Here is a 7,939-nt window from a genome sequence, read left to right on the forward strand (position 1 = left end):
ATATGATCTATTATTTATAATACATTATCAATAGGTATGAGTAGCATAGAGAGGACAATATGGAGGCTGTTTTAGCATTCTGGGAAGAGTGAAAATCACTTGGACTAGAAAAGAAGTGATATGAATGGTAAAAAGTTGTTTCATTTGGGATTTATATTTGGAGATGAGTTAAGTGAGTCTATAGGAATGTAGAATTGTGATTAGCCCAAAAGAATAATTTGTAGTGCTATATATTTTGTAAAGTATTTTAAAAACATAATCCCATTTTATCCATTAGGCAGATATTTTTACTCCAGTTTTTTTTTTTTTTTTTTTTTTTTTTTTTTTTGACAGGCAGAGTGGACAGGGAGAGAGAGACAGAGAGAAAGGTACTTCCTTTGCCATTGGTTCACCCTCCAGTGGCCGCTGCAGCCAGTGCGCTGCGGCCGGCGTACCGCGCTGATCTGAAGGCACGAGCCAGGTGCTTCTCCTGGTCTCCCATGGGGTGCAGGGCCCAAGCACTTGGGCCATCCTCCACTGCACTCCCGGGCCACAGCAGAGAGCTGGCCTGGAAGAGGGGCAACCAGGACAGAATCCGGCGCCCCGACCGGGACTAGAACCCGGTGTGCCGGCGCCGCAAGGTGGAGGATTAGCCTACTGAGCCATGGCGCCGGCCTTACCCCAGTTTTTTTTTTTTTTTTTTTTTTTTTTTTTTGATATATTAAAGTCAGGAACATTACATGGTTTTACTCAAAGTTCCATGAATAGTAAATGGTACAGAATGAATGAGACACTCATTCTGCCTGTCTGAATTCTGTGCTCTACTCTTTGTACTTTGTGAAATCTGGTATATACGTATACACAAGCATACATACATACATATGAGGATATTTCAAAAAGTTCATGGAAAGTGAAATTAGATAAGTCTGTGAAAAAGTATTTTGAAATCCGTACATAACTTTGCTCATAATATGCATTCCCCACAATTTTTGCAGACTCACATGTGGATAGGTTTTAAATTTTTTCACTTCTAAATTCACTTTCTACAAATGTTTTGAAATATCCGTGTACATGCATACATATAGAAAGAGAATAAAGTAGTTTTAACACACAAGTTTTGATGGCTAGCTTCCTGTGTTTGCAATCATCTTTCAGTTAGATGATCTAAGAGAACTTCTGTATTCACTCTTTTAAAATAGAATAGTAATTTTATCTATGATAGAGAGTTTAATGCTATAAAATGCCTTAATTCAGAGGTTGGTGCAGAGAAAGCCTCAACTAATATGAGAGAGTGTGAACTTACATCTTTTATATATAGCAAGACCGTAAATTTGTACTGATTAAAGTATGCCCTACTATTTAGCAATTTACTTTTGCTTTGAGAACATCAGACATATAGAGCAACCACACTAGTCCCTATTGTATAGCTAGGCACCTTATGAAATCTTCTTAATAACTAAGATGATGTTGTAGTCACTTCTGTTATCCTTATACTTATCCCCTCCCCCAACAGTCAGAAAATATTATACACTTTATTTTATGAAATACTTAATGAATTAGAGTAATTTGAAGAAGCCATGTGGTATAATGTGAGAGACTCAACAAAATCTAATCCAAACCCAAATTATAATTAGTGTTGAATGCAGTAGCAGAATCTTCTTGTAGGAAAGGGTATGGGAAAATCATCGAGTATATTCCTAAACTCTTACCAAGAAATAAAGTCTCCAGTGTATCACTCAGCTTCTGCCTGGTAATTTCCAGTTGTAGGGAAATTCTCACTTTAAAAAGCAGCCTGTTTCACATTTGGCTGTTCTTGGTAAGAAGGTGCTTCCAATATTGATCCATTGTTGGCCTTTCTTCCCTCCCTTTATACAGTAAGATATCCAGTTGGATAACTCCTCCAGTTGGATGTTGATTCTGTCTCGTTTGACATCTCGATGCTCTGATGATGCCTCCTTTACCTCAGATTATGAAATACTGTTATCTGACTGAACGAGTTTCCTTTGTCATCTATTACTAATTTCTGTATTCTTTCCTTAAAAATTCCACTTTGTAAGTTTCTCATCTCCAGAAAATTTAAGACTTAGTTTATTCTCAACTGATTCTTCCATGCTGTCTGCCTTGGATGGTGATTCTAATGTAAAATAGCCCTGAATAATTTTCAAGATCACTAATGTGTTTGGAAGGCTCAGAGACTGGTCATTTTCTAGTTTAGAAAACAATGAACGAACCATGCATGAGGCAGGAAACTTGGATTATGGCCCAGCTTTGGCTATTATTTATTATGTAAACTTGGGGAAAACTCCTTATATCCTCAGTCAATTACTTTATCTGTAAAATATATGGGATTTAATTTAATATTCATTACGCCTTCTCTTATTCTATCACCAGGTTTGAAGAATTTTTGAAACTTTCCATAGTATCCATTAATTAAATGCTATTTATCTGATTGGGCACATTTGAGGAGGCTGTAACTTTTTTCATTGTTTCATTTAAGGCTAAACTCTGACATAAAAGAAAATGAGAAATTTTAATGGCAACATATTGTTAGCTTTATTGCTCTGAAAGCATGAGAAAGATTTTTTTTTGTTTATTTTATTGTTTGCCTTGCTGTTAGCTAAAGTTGATTGAACGGGATAAGATAGAACAGAGAGTACCAAGAATCATGTGGGAATATTTCTGGAAAGATGTGTTTACCAGTTCCTGTATCAATGACCATAACTTTGTAGCTGGGTAGCTATATTATTTATTGATATATGAAGTGGCATATATCACTTCATATATGAATGACATAATGTCTACCAACTTCAGATTGAAATTTACCAGTTTTACTTTCCAACTGTTAATGACTTAGGAGGGATGGAACATTATTTAAAAATCCTATTTTAAATAATATTCCAGTGACTGATGATACAGTGAAGATGCATAATTGCCATTTAGAAAAAGTTGGTTGGGTGGTCATAACTACCTCATTACTTATGTGTGATCAGTCACTTGTCTTCCATTCATAAACATTTATTAAACACTACTGCTTGGTTTACTATAACTGGATGATGGGAAAAAAAAATGGTTGAACCATTTTGTCATAAACTGGATTTTTTTCCTGGAATGTGCCCCTCACATGAATATCTACTATGTGTCTGAACTATATTAGTGACTATGAAGTAAAGAATAGTTTAAATGAATGCCAGTGAGTCACCTTGGTGAAGGCCCCCTTTTGTGTTACACTGTGTTTGCAACACTCAATATATATATATAGGACAGGAATGAAGGCATTGATGGTCATTCCTTTAGGGAATCCTTATCCAGTTTGTTCTAGAAATTAGTTTATATATATATATATATATATATATATATATATATGTATGTGTATATATATATATATATATGTAATCTTATAGCTCTCAGAGAAGGAAACATCTTTTATGTGAGAAGTGTCAAAATAAAGATAGAAGAGTTAATTTTGCCTATGAAGGTATCAGGGAACATTCTAGATACATGAAATAAGAAATATATACAAGATGCTAGTATAAAAATACAGAAAATTAGAAATACATAGAAGTTGGTGAAAGCATATAAAACATTCTCAGAAACTAATCTGCCCTCATGTAATCATAGGATGAGGGTCGAGGAAGGGGTGTGTCGCTCCCCCTGTTCGTGGAGGAACGACACTAAACCCTGCCTAGGCTTCATATCCGAGTCACGGCCCCATTATGTTGCTCCCCCTCTTCGCGGAGGAACGACACTAAACCCTGCGCTGTTCTTTTGTCTGCTCGGCCCTCCCCGGGTTTGCTGCTGGTTCTTCCCGGGTTGGCTACCGACCACTCCACCTCCGTGGAGGGGCGGCTCCCCCTGCCACTTTCCCCACTTCCGCGGGGGAGCGGCACACCTCCGGCCGGCTCTCTCGGGGGCTGCTCAGGTGTTCCTTCAGATAGATGTTCCTGGTGCATGTTGTCTCTCTCCTCCTTTATAGTCCTCTTCCACCAATCCCAACTCTGCTACCCATACGCCGAGTACGCTGCTCTCCTCCAATCAGGAGCATGTCCTACAGTTTATTGGTTGAACTGGAGGCAGCTGTGTAGAAGCTGTTACTCCCTTCTTAGCGCCATATTGTGGGAGAGCAGATGCATAGAATAAGTCTTAATTCCAGTAACAGTCTAGTCCGAGTTGCTCCCCACAGGGTGAAAGGTTGGGGGCAGCTACCAGGAAATAATGCTAAACCACATATTACATTGGGGTTCAACAGCTACATTTAGAGTTTGACCTTAACTCATCAAGTGGTGGGAACATGTTAAATTATTTTATGCACAAGAGTGACCTATCCTTATCTCTGTTTTGTAATTCACTTTTTTTAAAGATTTATTTGTTTACTTGACAGTCAGAGTTACACAGAGAACGAAGGAAAGACCGAGAAAGAGAAAGGTCTTCTATCCCCTGGTTCACTCCCTAATTGTCTGCAATGGCCGGAGCTATGCCAATCCAAAGCCAGGAGCCAGGAACCTCCTCCAGGTCTCTCACGTGGGTGCAGGGGCCCAAGGACTTGGGCCATCCTCCACTGCTTTCTCAGGCCATAGCAGAGAGCTGGATCGGAAGTAGAGCAGCTGGGACACAAACCAGCACCCATATGGGATCATAGGTAGTGGCTTTACCCGCTGTGCCACAGTGCTGGCCCCACAATTCATTTTTGACATTGGTGGTAAGTATAGAATGGAGTAGGGCACTGGAGTTTAAGGAAATCAGTCAGATGAAAGGTAGACTATGACAGTGTCATGAGAGAGGAAATGGTCTCTACTTTGAGTTAGAAATATTTAAGCAAAAGATTTGGGCTAAAGAGAGAAATCTTAATGTGAGTTTAGAATGATGTAAAGGAACCAGTGGAAAGCATATAGTTGGCCAGCGCCGCAGCTCAATAGGCTAATCCTCCGCCTGTGGCGCCAGCACACCGGGTTCTAGTCCCAGGCCAGGTGCTGGATTCTGTCCCAGTTGCTCCTCTTCCTGTCCAGCTCTCTGCTATGCCCCGGGAGTACAGTGGAGGATGGCCCAAGTCCTTGGGCCCTGTACACACAAGGGAGACCAGGAGAAGCACCTGGCTCCTGGCTTCGGATCAGCGTGGTGCACTGGCCACAGCGTGCCGGCCGCAGCAGCCATTCAAGGGTGAACCAACGGTAAAGGAAGACCTTTCTCTCTGTCTCTCTCTCTCACTGTCCACCCTGCCTGTCAAAAAGAAAAAAAAAAGCATATAGTTGAAAGTTTTTTGGAAAGGGGTTATGATTAGATGGAGGAAGGTCCTGATGAAGACTGGAAAGATTGAAACCAGGCCAAGGAGTGAAGGTGAAAGGTTAGTATTGAGCCAAAGGAGAAAAGAAAATGAAGTATATGAGCCAAGGCTTTCTCTTTGCTGTGTTTATGGCCTCAGTATTTTTATGTGTTTTTGCTTATTTAGCCACCCTTGCCTTCACTATCACTGTATCTCTGAGTTGTTTTAGAAAAACAGTAGTGTTTAGGCTCCCAGTGACTTTTTTCTTTAATTCACTGAAATATACTTTTTGAATACTTGCGTGTGCCAATCTCTAAAGTGGACCCTGAAAGTGTGGCAGTGAATCAGACTCAGGCTGTGCAGAACTCGTCTATAAAGGGGAACTGTTATATAAATAAATCAGTGTGTACTAAAGTGATACAGTAGCTTTAACAAAAAGTTTCTACTAATTCCTACCTGGGTTGGGAGTTAGGGTGAACAAAAAAAGGCTTCATTAAAAGTAGGTGTGCTTGGGCTGAATTTTGGAAGTATGAGTGTTCTGATTTTCACTACTGTATGATAATTTGGAAGGCAGAATTCTAAGATCCTTCTTGAGATTCTTCTCATTTTCCTATGGTGTATGTACCGTATATGCTTCCTGTCCCTGCATATGAGCAAAATCTAAGATGTTATGAGAAATCATTCACTATAATTATGTTGTTATATGGCAAAATTGAAGTTTTTCAAGTAACACTTAGGTCCCAAGTAATTGTGCTTAAGATAGGGAGATTTTCTGAGTGAGCCTGACCTAAGCACAGGATTACTTTAAATTTGGGTTCAGAGATCAGACTTGGAAAGAACCAGAGATTCAAAGTATCATACGAAGGATTTGATGTGCTGCTATTAGCTTGCAGATGGAGGAAGCCATGTGGCAAGAACCAGGGGTGGCACCCAACTGGCAAAGAACAAGGAAGTGGGTGCTATAATTCTGTAACCACAGAGAACTGAATTCTGCCAACAAAAAGAATGAGCCTGGAGGCAGATTTATCTACAGAGCCTTGAGCCCAGCTTGATTTCAGCCTTGTGATGCTCTGAGTTATGAGTTCAGACATGCAATGCCAAGCTTCTGACCCCCAGAACCCTGAACTGAGTATTGTTTTTAATTGCTAAGCCTGTGAAGATTTGTTACACAGCACTAAAAAACTAACACAGATTGCTTTGCAACTGAGTCTGCCCTGTTGAGACTTGAAGCATTGTTTTTTATATAGCAGATACAGGCAGATTTACTGTAAGTTTCATTCTTTTCTTGAATATTATTACAAAATTTGATGAATTCTTTAATCTTTCTCCTCAAAAGTATTGGGCCCCATGTTTCCATTTAATTGTGTCAGCCAGATTAGGGTGTTCCTTTTGAAACTTCTTGTTGAAAATAGTTATGCAACAAATTTGAAGATGTTCCCTTGCATTTTACTACTTTTTGTATGTTCCCCAAACTATAAGTTCAGTAAATAAAATGAATGATCCAAACATACATCTGTGCAAGATCTGAAAGTGTTACAATTAATATTTCCAACTGTAACAACTGTCACTGTTTGTAATCAAACAGTAATCAAAAACTTGTAATCAAACTAGAGCTTTGTCTGGTATTACATCAGTTGTACTATTTCCTATATCTTATTCTTCTTATTGTTTTCATTCCATAAAAACTGATATTCCTTTGCTTTAATTCTTTACTTTGTTTTCTCAGTGTGGTCATCACATGCCATGATTTTAGTGATAATTTATAAACTGATGACTTTTAAAAGTATACTTCTTACTTCTGATTAGAACCTGAATAGAGGCAGGATTTAAATAGAGATCTTATGTTTTTCCCAAACTAGTCTTTTCTCTTTTTTATTGTTCTCTCCAGAGAATCCTAAATTGAGAAAGGGTCTTTGGCCAAGAAAAGAAAGCATTTTTTGACATCAAACATTTTAAATTGGAATCAAAGCCATTATTGGAAAGTGATTTCTCCAGGAAAGATTTCATGTGTGTTAGCAGCCAGGTAAAGTGGCCAATCTGCTGCGAGTAGATTCTGTAGCACTGCCTAAAACTTACATTCCCAAATGATTCTGAAGTGCTCCCCCAAGTTTAGAAGTAGAATTCCAGATTTAGGCTGTCAAGGGAGGAGTACAATAAGCCTGCAAAGAAGAGTTTGACAAAGAGGCTAGGCATAGATAATAAGGCTAAAGATTTCTACAAGAATTTGAAGAAAGTAAATATAAACTCTATAGTCTACAGCTGTAGAGACTGGTCCTTTGGGAATGAGTAGATGAAGGCTAATAAATCCAGAAATTTAAAAGGTATAGTTGACTTTTCAAGGGAAATTCACCATACAACCTCCTACGCTTGTGTATGGGCCTGTTGCTCAGAACTCCTGCTAAAGCTAATAACCATGTCCCAAAAAGGTTCTCTGGGTACCCCACACCTATGTCAGTCTCCTGTCCCAGAGAAATTACATTTACTTCCCATAGTGTTAATCACATCTCTCCCTGAAAATTTGGTTATTTTCTGACTCTTCTGTCTTGTCTGCAGTGCCTGAGGGGATATTCAGTGCACCTTCTGACGTGGAGTCACATGGTCTGTTTTCAGCTAACAAATACAGCCTTATGTATTCAACATTTTAAAAATCTCTTATCCTCCTTATCTCTCAACCTCCTGCATGGGCAGGGCAGGCAGTCTCAC

The sequence above is a fragment of the Oryctolagus cuniculus genome, chromosome 7 (genome assembly GCF_964237555.1).
Source record: "Oryctolagus cuniculus chromosome 7, mOryCun1.1, whole genome shotgun sequence".
Classification (NCBI taxonomy): Eukaryota; Metazoa; Chordata; class Mammalia; order Lagomorpha; family Leporidae; genus Oryctolagus; species Oryctolagus cuniculus.